Source organism: Prenolepis imparis, unplaced genomic scaffold, assembly GCF_030444845.1.
Source record: "Prenolepis imparis isolate NDT839.2.m4 unplaced genomic scaffold, iyPreImpa1.0 SCAF_14, whole genome shotgun sequence".
In the NCBI taxonomy this organism is placed as follows: Eukaryota; Metazoa; Arthropoda; class Insecta; order Hymenoptera; family Formicidae; genus Prenolepis; species Prenolepis imparis.
The window spans coordinates 9,857,630-9,876,993 of record NW_028141172.1 but is presented as its reverse complement, the minus strand read 5'-3'; the positions used below and the strand labels follow the sequence as shown (position 1 = coordinate 9,876,993).

At 26.5% G+C, this 19,364-nt stretch overlaps 1 pseudogene across 1 annotated transcript; it reads left to right on the top strand.

The window, feature by feature from the left end:
- The first annotated feature begins 7,488 nt into the window (after positions 1 to 7,488).
- On the top strand, positions 7,489 to 17,234 carry LOC145945011 (proto-oncogene tyrosine-protein kinase ROS-like; annotated as a pseudogene). Its single transcript, XR_014426780.1, has 9 exons — positions 7,489 to 8,476; positions 10,025 to 10,175; positions 10,734 to 10,815; positions 10,903 to 11,549; positions 11,816 to 13,242; positions 13,410 to 13,508; positions 13,663 to 13,856; positions 14,670 to 15,140; positions 16,253 to 17,234. The product of XR_014426780.1 is annotated as a proto-oncogene tyrosine-protein kinase ROS-like (transcript).
- The last annotated feature ends 2,130 nt before the right edge of the window (positions 17,235 to 19,364 follow it).

Here is a 19,364-nt window from a genome sequence, read left to right as displayed (position 1 = left end):
TAATCAACATCGCAAAAAAAGGCAACAATACTTGCGAGAATCGACTTAACATGCCATTTTTAGAACGGGACTAGAACGACACAAGCGCGATTCCTCAATTTTATGTTAAAGAGAATGATACAGAAATCAGCTGATCACTGTCAAAAAATATTAATCGAGTTTAAAGTACTATAACATTATATTTAAAACATACTATTATTTAAATTTTTACAACATAATATTATTTTAAAATTTAATTAGCAAATTAAGTTTCATCAGCTGATGTATGTCAAAAATATTAATAAAGCGTTAATTTGCTAATTAAATTTTAAAATAATAATATGTTAAAAAGATTAAAATAATAATATATTGTAAATAATACGTTATAATACTTTATCTTCGATTAATATTTTTTGACAGAAAACAGCTGATAATTGTCAAAAATATTAAAGTTTAAAGTAGCTGATTTCTATCAAAAAATATAAATAAATCCTTTCGTCAATAAAATCATAATTAATTTCGACGTTGTGATTATCTCGATTATCAATGGATTCTTATAGAAATCCTATTTCTTTGTTCGCACTTTCTGTTTCAGATTTAAATACTGAATTTTTCAAAATATCTGCGCTTCTATTATATTCGCGCGTCTGTACCGCGCGAGACTGACCGCAAGACTCTTAGCAGCGGTATGGTTAAACACAACCCATACATCCGCCACGCTGCGCGTCTCGCGCGAGACTGACGCTGACGATCAGTCTCGCAATCGCAATGTCTCGAGATCGAGAATCAGTCTCGCGCGAGACGCGCAGCGTGACGGACGTATAGCTGCGCTTGGCGATACCGCTGCTCTGAGTTTTGCGGCTTGCGGTCAGTCTTGCGCGAGATATGCAGCGAGATGGATGTGTACAGACGCGCGAATTAAATGGGAGCGCAGATATTTTGATCGAAAGTTTCTTGTAGAAAATTCTATTTTTTTGTTCTCTGTTAATGATTTAAATAATAAATTTGTATGCATTGCATAATTGAGTCACATATTTTTATGCATGTATTGCAATCAATGCTTAAAAAAATATATTAATTAATTATTAAATAATTATGCTGTACAATAAAAATTTAGTATTTATATCATGAACAGATAGTGTTAACAAAGAAATAGAATTTTCTACAAGAATCATTTGATAATCGAGACTAATTACGATTTTATTGACGAAAAGATTTATTAATATTTTTTGATAGAAATAAACTACTTTAAACTTGGTTATTATTTTTGACAGTTATTTGCTGATTTCTGTCAAAAAATATTAATCGAGGATAAAGTATTATCAACATTACTACTTTAATTTTTATAACATTATTACTTTGTAATTTAATTATCTAATTAACGCTTTAGTAATATATTTTGACAGAAATCAGCTGATTAAAGTTAATTTGCTAATTAAATTTTAAAATAATATTATGTTGTAAAAATTTAAATAATAGTATATTTTAAATATAATGTTATAGTACTTTGAACTCGATTAATATTTTTTGACACTTATCAGTTGATTCTGTCAAAAAATTATTATTATTTTAATAATTATTCTTTTTAATATAAAATCGAAGAATGTCGCGCTTGTGTTGTTCTAGTTTATAAAAAATTATATGTATCTATAGTATAATATAATTGAGAATATATGCATTCGCGAGTGTATGTATGCTTGTTTATATATATGTTAATTTTTATTTGCGAATTCTAAAAATTGTTCGACTTCCTTTGGAAATACGCAGTGCTTTTTAACATTTTTCTAATAACGCAATATATGAATCTGAGCTTAAAAGCTCTCTTTTAAAAAGATCTTCATTACTGTCCCGTTTACTGGATTTCTTCGTGTGATGCTCACGATAATATCTGATATCTTTATTGTAAGCAGCCTCAAGAGCCTCCTTTGAAAGTTGGTCAACGAATAATATATAATAAAAATTTTATTTTAGTCCCTGAACTAAGTTGTCAACATTTTTGCATTTATTGAGCAGTTTATAAAAGTCAATAAAACTATAGTCCATTGCTAAATTGTTAAATATGAATTTTTTTTATGTAATTGCTCGTCTACACCGTTTCAGTTTCCCGAAACAAAATTCAGAATATGCCACTGCTCCTAAGATAATTCCTTGTGATACAAAACTTCGTATTGCAAAATATATGTATAATTTCAGACAAAAATTATCTCATAAAAAAGTAGTTTTTAAATCAAGGTGGTAATCATCGATATTTTCTTGTCAATATGAAAACGGATTTTTTAGATACTTAATTATACAAAGATTTAAAAAAATTAGTATTTTAAAAATATAATGTTTCAATTTTAAAATAGAAATCGTTGAATTTGTAGAAAATCATTCATGCAATATTGCTCGATTGCTATCAAACTATGAAAGTAACACTAGCTGTTTATTTTGTTTTTTCTATTTGTATTTTGTCTCTATGTGATCTAATTATTAATTTTGTCTTATAAATTCCGTATTGCGACTTGTCTGATTTGAAATTTCTGTGAATTCCAGATTATTTTGACATACGGTATAATATACAAATAAGTTGTTAAAAGCGTTCAAATCAGCTGATTAAAGCGTTAATTTGCTAATTAAATTTTAAAATAATAATCTGTTATAAAAACTAAAATAAAAATGTTGTAAATAATATGTTATAATATTTTAAATTCGATTAATATTTCTTTGACAGTTATCAATTAATTTCTGTAAATTATTAATTTCAATTTAATTAGCAAATTAATGCTTGAATCAGCTGATTTCTGTCAAAAGATACACTCGGCCAAAAAAAACGGTACATTTAAAAAGTAGTAAAAAATTGTATTGTGATCTGTTACAAAAGGAAATATTTAAAAATGAAAGATAAAAACTTGCAATTCGTAGATTAACTTTAAAGAATTTACCGAATATATATAAAGATTTAATTTTTTGGATATTCAAGTTTTAATTATTGTCGTATTAATTCAGTATACATATTAAAATCACGAGCGCTTTTTAATTATGTAAGGGCTAGTCAATGCTTTATTAGAAAATGATTATGTGTTACCTCAGGAAAGATTCAAATGACTATGAAAAACGATTCCAATTTATCTTATAATGGCATGGCACGTATAATATAGGTATAACTAAAAGTATTAATATTAATGGACTGTCACGTACTTCTCTGGAAGAATCCAAAATATATTACAGTTCCGGTCAGCTTCCAGAAAGCCATTTCACGGTGTTCGGATCTAAACTTTATTCAAGTAGAAGATTTCTTTATTAAAAAAATTTAATGTTTTTACATATGTTTATTTACATGTATAACTGTAAAACTGTACAAAAAAGACGTTAAAAAATTTTATTTAAATAATTAAAACTGCATAAGCAAAAAACTTGATATAAAAAAACAGATGTATGTACCTATAAAGTTTATTAATATTACATTTAAAATTGCCACATTTATAAATAGATATTATGTAGTATAAAATTATGCTTTTATAATTATAAATGTAGTCGTATACATATATTAAACGTAAACATAATATATGTTATGAAATTTTTATATTTAAAAATAAGAATTTTTTATATTAACGAGTCCTTACTTCCTAGAAAATTGTTAAAGTAGCATCAATACTTTTAGTAAAACACATAATATTTTTAATGTTCCTGACAACAATTTTCTTCTCTTTTACGCGATTTTTACGAGATTCTCGATTATGAGTAATCAATACTGATCAATGTTCCATGCGATCTTCTCAATGATTCAGATATACTCGAATCGATGTTCCTTCATGTCTCTCGATTACTTCTTTGTAACACGTCAACTTCGTGTGCGTGCGTGAATGTGTATAAATTACGAGTTTTTATATCTGAATATTACTTTGTGAAACTCTATTTCATGATTAATTATAATAATCTTTATGATCGAATTATAAAATAATTGATAAATCAATAATTACTGCATTTTCTTCGATCAAAATGTACGCAGTAAAATGTATGTAGTATATTCAATTGTATTAAAGATTGTTATACACACACAGGCGTAATGAAATTTTTTTCGCAATTTTCAAAATCTACAAGTAGAAAAACGATAGAATAAAAAAACAAATAATATATTATTTATAATTATAAATTATAATTATAAAATATTAAATTATAATTTATAAAGTATTATAATTATAATTATAAAATATTAAATTATAATTATATAGTATTATAATAAACTTGCTTTCTTGAAGCGTAAAAATTCCTAAATTTATTTTGGATAATATAGATATTATTTTTATGCTTTCAATGTATAGTAAACTTACTTCTTATTAGCATATATTTGCATAAATTAATTTATCTTGCAATCCTATTTAGAGAATGAAGCTACTATAGATCGACGTGAATAGAATACCTACAAGCAAACTCAACTTGCCAATTATTTATTGCATTAATTATATTTCGGGACAATATTTGTCCGCATCTTTTAATTTAAACATTTGACCATTAACCCAGCGAGAAATGATTGGTTGAATCGATGTCAATTGCACGATCGATTCAATCACGATTTCTCTGGAAAGAGCATTTTATGATCATTTGCATGTATCAAAAAATCACTTAATGAATTACTGTTTCATTTAAAGAAAGGTCTATAATATGTGTAAGGCTGTATATAATTTTAAATACACCTTATGCACTTCTTTCACTTTTTTCACGAAGATTGTAAATATAAATATTTGTTTTATTTTAAATATAAGGCAGTGCAATTGACAAATTAAAACTCTCTGTGAACAGTTTCCACGAATAATTATATTCTATATATATATAGTTTCATGGAAACTGTTCACAGAGAGAAATTTTTTCTTAGAATTTACTCTGAAAATCATGATAATCGTGAGACCATATGGTTTGAAAATAATTTTTGAAAATTTCTTTGATTAATATTTATCACAATAAAAAATAATAATATCCATTAAAATAAAATATAAAATATGTTTGATTAATTTTACTAAGAGGATAGTAAAATTAATCAAGCATATTTAAAAAATTTTTTCATACTATATTGTCTCACGATTACCATGATCTTCTGGGGTAAATTCTAAAGAAGGTAAATTCTAAAAGAAAAATATCTCTGTGTTAGAAAAAGTAATTGTTGGAAATAACATTGATTGTGAGTATCATCGATCATGCAGAGCGTAATGAATCATACAGAGCGCAGCAAATAAAGCACGTTCAAGTTCTCGGACCGACTTCTAGCATCATCAGATTAAAGTTTTATTTATTATCATATTAATTCAGTATCATAGCACGAAAATGACAAACGCTTTTTAATTAGGCCAAGTCAATGCTTTATTAGAAAGTGGTAGAGAATTCCGTACTCCGTAAAACCGCTAGTTGCATAGATGCTATCTAAGAGAAGAATCAAATGACTTCTTGAAAAACGATTCCAACTTATCTCATTATGGCATTGAATGTTTATTTAAAACTTTAAACAGGTAAGACATTTCTTTCTCTATTTTTTCTTTAAGTAAGAACTATTTTTCTTAGTAAATAAATCATGAGAGCTTGACTTTCTTCGATTGTTGAAGGAATTTTGTCTCATAATTCAGATTTTATATTAGTTTCAAATTAATTAATTAATTTCTTCTGATAAGTAACTCTATCTTAACTTGACTTTCTTTTTCACGAGTGCGTTTGTTATCACTAAAATTTCAATAATGTTTATATTTTAATATATATATATATGGTATATATGTATATATTTTTATTATCATTTTCTTCATGATCATAAAAATTTTATAAATTCCTGTATTTAAAAACATCTTATATAATATTTCTTAATGCAAACGAATTTTCTGGAGAGCACAATGCTATAAACTTTTGATTTATGTCTGATAAAAATATGTACATACATATATAACACACACACACACATATATATATATATATATATATATATATATATATATATATATATTAAGTGATAAATAGTGTATATAAATTCTCACATATAGCAAAAATGACAGCTTATTGCGCATATTATTCATAGATTGATTAATTGTCCCCAATTCGAAGTTCAATTGCACCAATCTTTCACTTCGATATTTAGTAGCTGTTGAGCATGCGAATTTATTTAACTCAAATTTTCTGATTTTCTATATAAATTTCGTTAAATAAAAAATAATTTACCCTGCAAGTTTTAAATAAAAATTAGTAAATTTAAACATATCTAGAGAAATAAAAATGTTTTAGAAATTACAAACAATTTATGTAAATGTGTCACAAACTTATTAAGTAACAAGAAAGATGAAATCAACGAAATCATTAATTTTTTTAATTCTTTCTTTTAAATCTAACAATTATATTATAATAATACATATTGTTTAAAAATTTTAATATATTGTCTGAATTAAATTAAATTTTAAGTTTTAATTTGATTACATAACATTGATTTTTGAATGTGTGACGTAAAATTAATAAACTTTATATACATTTTTTTTTAAATTAAAACTCTTTAGTTTTACGTATTATACAGTTTCAATTACACAAATAGTGTATTATCTGCAATATATAACATTCAATTTTCTTCATGAAAAAAATCTTTTATTTGTGTAAAGTATATAAATTAGAGTATACGAGAATACTTTTCTTCGTAACTTCTTGGACCGAAGCTTCAAAGATCCTCCAGAATCCCTAGATTTCCTGATGAAAACGTTATGGTCATTCTCGTTAGCATTAACAGTTTTAGTAAAACACATAATGTTTGTAACGTTTCTAACATAACAATTTTCTCTTCTTGTAGATATTTTTATACTCGATCGGCTTTCATACGATTCTCGACTATGACCAATGTTCCATGTAATCTTCACAATGATTTAAATACCACTAATCGAATTGATGTTCCTCCATGTATCTCGATAAATTTTGAGTTTTCTCTTACTTAATAAAACTCTTAGTTGATAAAACTATTTCAAGATCGATTATAATGATTTATATAATCAAGCTATAAAACTATATAGTATATTTTCTTCGATTAAACTCAATGTACAATGTAACGAGTGTAGTATATTCGATTGTATCAAAAACAATAATATAAGCGTAATTAAATTTCGCAATTTTCAAAACTTTCAAGTAGAAAAGCGATCAAATGAAAAAGAATATATATTATTATTTTACAACATATTTTACTTTCTTAATATTTTTAATATATTATTATTTCAAAATTTAACTAACAAATTACCGTTTCATTAATATTTTTTTGACAGAAATCAGCTATTTAAGACGTTTATACGGATTTAATGAACGTATCAACGACGCACGAAAATCCAATACCTTAATTATTGATTGTATTGCATAAAAGTATTCAAATGGGATCTGCATTTAAGAACCTACGTTAATCTCTTTAATCATTATTTTAATACGATGTTTGAATTCGCTTGTTCGATAGCAGAACACAAAATTTATTGCAATAAAGTAAGCTAGAAATTTTTGATTTTAATGAATTAAATTTATATGTCAAGATCTTTTCTTATTTCAAACCGGATCTTACTTTAAAAATGCGCCTCATATAGGATATACATATATATATAGAATATTATTATTCGTGAAAACTGTTGGAATAAGTAACTGTTGGAAGAAACACTGAGTATCATCGATCAAGCTGAGAGAAATGAATCATAAAGAGAGGGCAGCAAATAAAGCATGATCAGATCGGTCTAGTCTGGGGAGTCAGTTACGATTGCGATTGCCACGAAAAAGGAAAATGTTGCGCGTTATTTGATTCAAATAATATACTGTCATATAAACATCACACATCAATATGCACAAATAGTGGATTCTAAAAACATGCATAGTATACAATATGCATAAAAATAGTAATCATAATTTTTTATATTTTTAGTGAAACAAAAAATATGACAAATATCAACGTGGATAATATTTGATGCTAGAATAGTGGTGAAAGTGACAGAAAACCTATAATTCTATAATTTTCGGATTGCTTATAAATTGTTCGTTTACATTTTTATTGATTATCTTTTTACGAAATATTAAAAGAAATTACAACAAAAATATATTATTATCTTCGATACAATCAAGTGAATACGTGTTGCTTCGTGCTGTTATTGGTTCCCATCGAAAAATTATAAAAATTACTATTTACTAAAAATTCCTTCACATGATCTAAGATATATATATTGTGATTGATTATAAAAAGATATATTAAAATGTAATATTGGAAGACAGTAACGCGATTCGCAAACTAGATTCTAAAGAATTCATCGAGCTCATAATAAAGTATCGAGTCGATTAGATCAAATCTGAATAATCCATAGAATAAAAAGAAAAAGAATACTGGTGACTAAAAATTGATTTCCAACATTCATCGAAGGAAGAGATTATTATGTTTAAGATGAGATTATGCGTTTTATTGAAAAGTTTTATGATGGTGAAAGCAGCTATCACCATTTTGACAAAGAATCATACCGTCCCGGACAATCTTTTTACGCAAGTAAGAAATTTTTTTGTTTATTAAAAAACAATTAAATGTTATTACAAGTAATTGTGCAGTTTATTTGAGTAACTCAAACTCACACATGTGTAATATAATATAATATTACAAATTGTATAATAAAATAAAACTACACATAAAACTAAAAAGTACGATCCAATGAGAAAGGATGTATATAAAGCTTGAAAATTTTATTTTGTTTATAAATGGATGTATAATATAGTACAAAGTTAAACTTCATTAAGACGAAATATTAAAATTTGACTGTATTATGTTTGTGTTTCTATTGCTATTTTTAAGAATAATAATTATTAATATTAACGAGATGTTCTGTTAATTTTTCACTATTTTGATACATACATACATACATAAACACACACACACACACACACACACACACACACATATATATATATATATATATATATATATGACACTTGAATTGTGTTTCATGTGATTTTTCATCAATTTGTAATAAAAACTAATTTACTTTATTAAATAATTATAATTATTTAATGATATAATAAGACTTGTAAATTAATTCTTATATAACTAAATTAATTCAAAGTGTCAGCGTCATTTTGATGTATCAAGGATAGTTGCATTTGTTCTATATACATATAAAGAAATGTCGACTATATTGGTATAATAAAATTCAAATTGTATTAATTAACTTTATAAGGCCAATAGTTAAATAAACAATATACGTAACAGCAATAACTAGCTACCCGCGTTTAAATTTATTGATGGATGTATATAATATTCGTAGTATATCCATTTATATAGCCATATATATTCTTATATATCGTAGCAACGTCAATCGAAAGTTTTTGGTATCGGGTTTTCCAGAATTTGTTTGGGTTAAAAGATATAACCATAATCAAAAAGAATTTCGACAAGATTTTAAGTACAAAAATTTATATCATTTTTATAATCACACACATACACATAAAAGAGAATATTTTAAACATTTTTATTCTTGAAATACAAACGTTATTATTGAAATTTTAAACATAACTGACGGATTATTAAAAAGTAACCTCGTTTATTTTGAAAAGTTAAAACTAACGATTGCAAAAAAACTAATCATTAGCTATAACTATCAGCAAAATAGCTTCAGGAATCGAAAAGAGTAACATTTTCATATATCATTTATTAAAAAAAAACGATTATTAATTCTTATTAAATAATCCTTATTCTGCCTATTCTGCGTGACATTCTTTTTAATATAAGAATAATGTTTGATATTTCGCAAGAAAATATGTTGAAAAATAATAGGAATAAATATTTTAGAAATGAAATTACATAATATTTAACACATTATAAATAAGGAATGGAATTATAAATAAAAATATCAAGCTAATATTATTAAAAACAAAAAATTATATGCTCATTTTAGTTATTTCGACATATATATGTTATTTTTTATGAAAATCTTATTTATATATATTTCTATATATACGACTATTTTATTTATCATTAAAGATACCGTGGAATTTCTGGCCTAGTTGCCTTACTTATTTTTTTTATATGTTATATTTTATTAAGGATATTACAGTGCCCGAAAACAACAATCATCTCATTTTACGAAATCTCGAGCCGGATCAGAATTATTCTGATAGCGTGACTATAAAAAATGATGTCGATGAAGTTGATGAAGTTACATTTGTAAATATGTCCATGAACCCAGATTCTATTGGTAAGATGCAATGAATATATAGAACGTTAATAAAAAATTAACAAAATATTTACAAGTTGTAAGTATAAAGTAAATTTAAGAGAGAGTAAAAATTAAATTTAAAATATATTAAACCATTTTCTAATAACAAGGATAATATAAAATTCATTCTGTCAAAAAGAGAGAAAAAAATGTATACACTGTATGTAAAATAAAGCAGAATTTAGAAAACACCATCAATTTCATTATTTTTCTTGTTTGTTTTAAATCTGTCGCAAATAATATACTTCTGATTTGTGAATAAATAGGAAATTTTAGAAAAGGGTTTAGCACTTTATTGGAAGCTTTTTTGATTATAACTTAGCAATTACTTTTCTAACATAAGTCTTGAAACACACACACACACAAGAGTTTTATGTTATTTCATTATTTTAAAAACTTGCTCTGTCAATTTTTTAACATAAGTTTATTTTTTCTCTTTTTCTTTAATATATTGCACGTTAAATTATTATTATTGTTTTTAATTTACTGAGATAATCAACTTAAACATATTAATATGTACCATCTTAAAATCTCTAGGAATAATTCCGAGCGAGCCAAGAGCATTCGTAGAGTTCAATGGATTTCTAAATGACAAATTCAACATTTCTGTGACATTCAGGTGAAGAATCTAAGTTTTCAGTCTATATAAATAAATAATATAAATAAAAAATTATTAAATATAAATAGGCTAAAATTTGTCTTACAGATGGAACCAACCTGAATTTGCAAACGAAGTGATACAAGGATATACAGTGCAATGTTGGTTCATCGAGAATCTAGAAAAGATTCAAATCTGTGACGACAAATCTATTTTAACTATAATGGAGTGCACAGAGCATAATCTAAAACCTAACACGACGTACTATTACGAGCGTATACTGAAACTGGTGTTGGACCTTATACGGATTTAATGAACGTATCAACCACGCATGAAAATCCGATACCTCAATTATTAATAAATGCATGGAGCAGTATCAAAATATGGGACCTGGATTCAAGAACATACGTTAATCTATTTAATATATTTGGTTTCTTATATGATGCAAGAGATATCGCTTATTCTGTAGCAGAACATAAAATTTATTGGATCCAGTCGACTGATATTGACAATGAGTATATACGAGATTTAATGATAGGGGATATGAATACAAATAATATTACAAAAATTACTAGTTTAAAAGAAAATTCCCACAATCTCTGCATCGATTGGATAGGAAGAAATCTATATTGGATGGAAGATCGGGAGTCAATTTTAAAGCTGGACTTAACAATGTGGCAAAATGGCATAGTCAAATATGATAAGATTTTGAACAGAAAAAATCTTATTTATTTAACTATACAGCCGTCTATGAGGTACGTTAACTATTATTCACTTGAAAAAATAAAAACTTTTGAGTCTTTCAGTTAAGAATCTATATTATTTTCTAATTTTTTTGCAGTAATTCACTATAATGTAATAAAGATTGTAATAAAGAATGTAATAATTGTAATAAAGATAAAAAATCATAAAATTATTAATTATCATAAAATTGTAACAACCTAAGCTTATTATTCTTTTAACTTTAAGATTAAAATTATGTTTTATAATACACATTTAGAATAATATATATATTTTCCAGATTTTTATATTGGGTAGAAAAGTTTTTAGATATGCTGTTTGTAATAATGAAATCGGATCTTGACGGAAAAAATGTGCAATCTTTTTTAAAAACCGATATGACCTCTTGTCCATACAAAACATCATTATTTACAATTTTTTTTGAAATGAAACTTGACATAACAAATACAGAGGAGCCGCTAATATTCTGTAGAAAAAACCATGAATTAATTGTGCAGAACATTAAAATAAATAAATGCAATTTGATTTCAACTGCTGAAATGGGCACACTGACTGTGTCACATTTTATATATGATAAAACAAACATTTATTTAAGTGGACCTTATGTAAATACATCAGATTTCTATGTTCATATTTTAAAAAAGAAGTATGCATTTGTCGACAGTGAAAAAAACGCATTTAAACACGTGCAAATAATAAACAGCACGGATTACTTTAATCCCCTAATATCGTTTAGTAAATCATCCTCCTTACAACCATATCCTCGGAAGGAATGCCTTATACCTGATGAAAAAATTTATAATATTACAATAATAAAAATAACAGCGAATAGTATTGTTTTGAAATTTAAGATGACAGAATCGACTCGCAAGCACAAATGCAAAAACAACATACCAACTCCTAAATATATCATCTACGTAAGCTGTGTGAATAACCTTGATAACAAGATCAATGAATTTTATATACAGACACACGAGCGGCATTATGAAATTCAGAATTTAACACCGTTTACAGAATACAAGCTGAAGCTAGCTGTAAGCAATTTATACTCTGATCAGTTGTCGATGGACCTGCAATTCCGATCGGAAGTCATACTAAGAACTAACGAAAGTAAACTCAATGCTCCAGAAAATGTGACCGTTCAGGTTCTGACGCCGACTATAGCGGCAGTTTATTGGATTCCACACACGAAATTGAATTGTGCGACAGTAACTTATAGAGTATATTGGAAAACAATTAACTCGGTAAACACCACGCAACCGATAGAAAAGCCATTTATTAATAATAAAGTAGACAACAAATTATTTACAATAATCCAATCGTTGCTGCCAGAACAGAAATACTTAGTGTATGTACGTGTGTATCCAACCAACTACACCAATCTCTATAATGACAGTTTGAGCAAAACCGTGTACACGTACTCGGAACCGAACAATATAACTTTGAGCGAAGTTAGCATAAACAATATGAATATTTCGTGGATTCCTAGCGTTAATCTGACGATACATTACATACTGGAATACAGAAATGATGCGATGCAAAAGTGGCAAATCGCAGATAATTTTGAGACGAATAATAAGAAAGTAACGTATTATATAGAAAACTTGCTACCGGCAACTTTATACAAGTTTCGTTTGATACTGACATATCCTGAGTACGAAAACTTTACATGGCCATCTGATGAAAGATTTATTTTTCAAACACTTGGTAAGCAAATATGATAATATGTAGATATTTTAATATGATCTGTTTATTTGACATGCATATAAATGTATTACAGAATTTTAAGAATTAAATATTTTTAATGATAAAATTATAAGTAGAAATATTCAAATAAGACAAGAAAATTAAAACTATATTTTTATGTAACAAAGGTGATAATTCGATAATTCGAGCTACGCAATATAATCTAATATTGATGTTAAGCCTTGGTGCTATCGTTATTGTAACCTGCATCTATCTTATTTATTGTTGTAAGTATTTGATACACATTTTTTTAATTACAAATTATGATTAATGTAGTAAGTAGAGAGATTTTCTAAAAAAAAGTTAACTTACTTGTTAAAAGAGCAAAATTTAAAATTTGCAATGCATAATATAATTTAAATATATCATAACTTATAATAGTATACCGACAACGCAAAGAAGATAACGAGCAGGCTTTGACTAGGATTCTACATGAGGTACCTATCGGAAACGTTCAGTTCAATGCGCTATACAGTCCTGCGTTGCAATTTAATCCAAATAAATTTATGCTGACTAAAATCAAACGTGAGCAAATCACACTAACAAAACACCTTGGAAGGGGCGCATTCGGAATAGTAAAATTTTCGTAATGTCATATTTTAAGTCATTAATATTTAGATGTAGAAATGAAAAATACACATTTCTTAGTAAATTATACACCAAAAAAAATTGTTTTCTTGAAATGCGTTAATAAGTCCTCTTAATAGATATTCTTAATGAATAAGAATATTTCCATCTTTTATATTAAATTCAGAATATATTCTTATTTTTTTTGCAATTTCAGCGCCGCAATAAATAAATATAATAAATTAATAATAAATGTAAGATAAAAATTAATAAAATATTATTTAAATTTATAAGTTTACAATTAATATTAAAAATAATAACATAATAAGCAAAAATGTGTATTTAACTATGTCAAACACATAAAAAATATTTAATTATATGTGTAATTAATATTTAAATATACATGTAATAAGTAACAAATGTCCATTTGTAAGACTGTTTTTTGTTATATCGATTAATAATTTTAATAATACACGGATAGAAAAACATCTCATTAAGTATATATTCTTGCATGTTAAGAATATCTCTTTAGAGAATTTTCCTCCTAAATTAAGAGGATCCTTTTGGCGCCTATTTTAGTGGAAGATATTATAAAGATAAGTGGCATATACTTAAGATGAGAATACAATTTTTTCGGATATATAAATCAACTTTTTAAAAGAATTAGTAATACATTAATTTTTATGAGACATACATGTGCACTTAATATTTTTTCGTTGAATTATTTAAAATAAATTAAAATATATATGTATAATGTTATATAAAATTAAATTATCTTTTCTTGTTTAATAAAAGTTACATTAATTTTCAATATTTTGCAGGTGTATCAAGGGAATGTCAAGGATTTAGAAGAACCGGGATCAGAGACATTCGTTGCCATAAAAATGTTAAAAAAGGGTGCTTCCGTGGAAGAAAAAAAGAATTTCTTGCAAGAGGCTAAGCTTATGAGTCACTTTAGACACGAACATGTGTTAAGATTACTAGCTATCTGCTTAGACGGGGATTCTCCATTACTCGTGTTGGAATTAATGGAAACTGATCTGCAAACATATTTGAGAGAGTGTCAAATATTACAACCTTCTGATTTACACGCTCTGCGTCTACAAGACTTGCTCGCTATGTGCGAAGATGTTGCGCGAGGCTGTTGCTATCTAGAAGAGCTGCGCTTTGTGCATAGAGATCTCGCGTGCCGAAATTGTTTAGTGTCTGCGAGAGATCGTGAGAATCGTATCGTCAAAATCGGTGATTTCGGACTTGCTAGAGATATTTGCAGGGATGACTATTACCGCAAGGTAGATATAATTAATTAAAAAAGATGAAACTTTTTGAAAGTGTTTTTCTATTGTAGCGTTTTTTTATATTATTTTATATTATATCTGTAAGTCAAATAGAATTTAAGAAAAAAGAAGACTATGCATATATTTTCATATGTCTTTCTCCAATATATAGGGTGTCCCATTTTAATCTCCCCAGATAAAGATCTCGAAAAATATCGAAGATACAGAAAAATGTTTCAGACAAAAGTGGTAGAACTTGAAGGGGGACAGATGATGAAAATGTGGACTTGACCTTGAGTGACCTATTGAAGGTCAGGTCAAGATCATCGATGTTTTCTTAAATGGAACCCCCTATTTTTTATTGCATATTCTTGTAGCCCTTGCCGAGACGTTTTCAAAACACTACCTATTGATGTCTCTTACACAAGCCGTTCCCAAGATACGAAGCTTCAAAGTTGACATATCATCGGCATTCGCATTATCCAATGTACACCGCGGGGAGGTTGTTCAAATTGTGTATGTGTGTGTGTGTGTGCTTCTGTAGTTTAACTTTTCTCTAATTATTTTTCTTCTGGTTATTTTAATGTAAGGGAAAGAATAAGAAAATGGTAGAGAAAGAGAGATAAAAGTTTTACTAAAGAAGCACACACACGCACACATACACAATTTGACTGAACAACCTCTCCACGGTGTACATTGGATAATGCAAATGCCGGTGATATGTCAACTTTGAAGCTTCGTATCTTAGGAACGGCTTGCGTAAGAGACATCAATAGGTAGTGTTTTGAAAACGTTTCAACAAGGCCTAAAAGAATATGCAACAACAAATAGGGGGTTCTATTTAAGAAAACAACGAAGACCTTGACCTGACCTTCAATAGGTCATTCAAGGTCAAGTCCATATTTTCATCATCTGTCCCCCTTCAAGTCCAACAACTTTTGTCCGAAACATTTTTTCGTATCTTCCATATTTTTCGAGATGTTTGCCTGGGGAGATTAAAATGGGACATCCTGTATATGTATAATGTATAATGCAAAATATTAGTAAACGTTTTTTGCTTAAGAATACTTATTGCAAAAATGGATAATTAGAATAGAAAATATAACTTTGTTAAAATTATATTTTAGGAAGGAGAAGGTCTGCTTCCTGTTCGTTGGATGGCACAGGAATCCTTAGTGGACGGAATATTTACTTCTTATAGCGATGTTTGGTCATTCGGAGTACTAATGTGGGAGATTACATCGTTAGGTGAGCAACCTTACTCTACCAGAACTAATCTCGAAGTGATGGATTATGTACGCACGGGAGGCAGATTGCAGATGCCTCTGAACTGTCCATCCTCGTTATACCAACTAATGCAGCGTTGCTGGAGTGCAGCGAATGAGAGACCAAACTTTAAACTTTGTCTGAACAATATTATAGCTCTAAGAAGCGACACAGAAGACGCAATAGTGAATCCGACGCATCAATGAATATTATATAGCCGGCAATTAATTAATTGTTTGTATATATATATGTTAAGAAGAAACGATGAGTTTTACATCTATGGGATATTTGAAATTATACTGTCTGTATTATACGTTTATATATATAGGTATATCTGTATGTGAACTTATCATTTTCATTTCATAATTCATTTTTCAAAGATAGGTAATAAACTATATATTTACTAGAAGTTGTATGACTGCTCGAATGCAGATCCATCGTGATCTGTTACAAAGAGAAATCTTAATACGTAAGAGAAAGATATAACTTGCGATTCGTAAATTAGCTTTAAAGAATTTACCGAATGATAAATAAAAAGTATATCATTTTAGAGATTAAAATTTTATATATTATCATATTAATTCAGTATCATAGCACGAAAATGACAAACGCTTTTTAATTAGGCCAAGTCAATGCTTTATTAGAAAGTGGTAGAGAATTCCGTACTCCGTAAATTCGCTAGTTGCATAGATGTTATCTCAGAGAAGAATCAAATGACTTCTTGAAATAAGATTCCAACTTATCTCATTATGGCATTGCATGTTTATTTAAAACTTTAAACAAGTAAGAAACTTTTTTCTCTATTTTTTCTCTAAGTAAGAACTATTTCTCTTAGTAAATAAATCATGGGAGCTTGACTTTCTTCGATTGTTGAAGGAATTTTGTCTCATAATTCAGTTTTTATATTAGTTTCAAAATAATTAATTAATTTCTTCTAATAAGTAACTCTATCTTAACTTGACTTTCTTTTTCACGAGTGCGTTTGTTATCACTAAAATTTCAATAATGTTTATATTTTAACATATATATAAGATATATATATTTTTATTATCATTTTCTTCATGATCATAAAAATTTTATAAATTCCTGTATTTGAAAACATCTTATGAAATATTTTTTAATGCAAACGAATTTTCTCGAGAGCGCAATGCTATAAACTTTAGATTTATATCTGATAAAAATATGTACATACATATATAACATATATATATATATATATATATATATATATATATATATATATATATACATTAAGTGATAAATAGTGTATATAAATTCTCACATATAGCAAAAGTGACAGCTTATTGCGCATATTATTCATAGATTGATTAATTGTCCCCAATTCGAAGTTCAACTTCACCAATCTTTCACTTCGATGTTTAGTAGCCGTTGAGCATGCGAATTATTTTAACTAAAATTTTCTGATTTTCTATATTAATTTCGTTAAATAAAAAATAAATTACCCTGCAAGTTTTAAATAAAAATTAGTAAATTTGAACATATCTAGAGAAATAAAAATGTTTTAGAAATTACAAACAATTTATGTAAATGTGTCACAAACTTATTAAGTAACAAAAAAAATGAAATGAAAATTCTTTCTTTTAAATCTAACAATTATATTATAATAATACATATTGCTTAATAATTTTAATATATCGTCTGAATTAAATTTAATTTTAAGTTTTAATTTGATTACATAACATTGATTTTTGAATGTGTGACGTAAAATTAATAAACTTTATATACATTTTTTTTTAAATTAAAACTCTTTAGTTTTACGTATTATACAGTTTTAATTACACAAATAGTGTATTGTCTGCAATATATAACATTCAATTTTCTTCATGAAAAAATCTATTATTAGCGTAAAGTATATAAATTAGAGTATACCAAAATACTTTTCTTTGTAACTTCTTGGACCGGAGCTTCAAAGATTTTCCAGAATCCCTAGATTTCCTGACGAAAACATTATGGTCATTTTCGTTAGCATTAACAGTTTTAGTAAAACACATAACGTTTGTAACGTTTTTAACATAACAATTTTCTCTTCTTGTAGATATTTTTATACTCGATCGGCTTTCATACGATTCTCGACTATGACCAATGTTCCATGTAATCTTCACAATGATTTAAATACCACTAATCGAATTGATGTTCTCCCTTCCATGTATCTCGATAAATTTTGAGTTTTCTCTTACTTGATAAAACTATTTCAAGATCGATTATAATGATTTATATAATCAAGCTATAAAACTATATAGTATATTTTCTTCGATTAATCCCAATGTACAATGTAACGATTGTAGTATATTCGATTGTATCAAAAACAAAAATATAAACATAATTAAATTTCGCAATTTTTCAAAATTTTTAAGTGGAAAAGCGATCGAATGAAAAAAAATATATATTATTATTTTACAACATATTACTATCTTAATATTTTTAATATATTATTATTTCAAAATTTAACTAACAAATTAATATTTTTTGACAGAAATCTGCTATTTAAGACGTTTATTTGCTAATTAAATATTTATAATAATAATATATGTTACAGAATCAAAAATAATATTTTTAAAATAATGAGTTATAATACTTTAAACTCGATTAATATTTTTGACAGTTATCAGCTAATTTCTAGGAAAAAAATATTATAATCCAGAATAAGATATTATAACATATTATTTACAACATATCACTATTTTAATTTTTTTAACATAATATTTTACAACTTTATTAGCAAATTAACTTTTTAAAGCTTAATTAAGACTTTTTAAAGAAAGCAGCTATTTGAGGCGTTTATTTGCTAATTAAATTTTCATATTAATATATTACATAGGTAAAAGTAATGTTTTAAATAATATGTTACAATATTTTAAACTGGATTAATATTTTTGACAGTTATAAACTGATTTCTGTAAAAAAAATATTATTTGCGAATAAGATATTATAGCGTATCATTTTACAACGTAT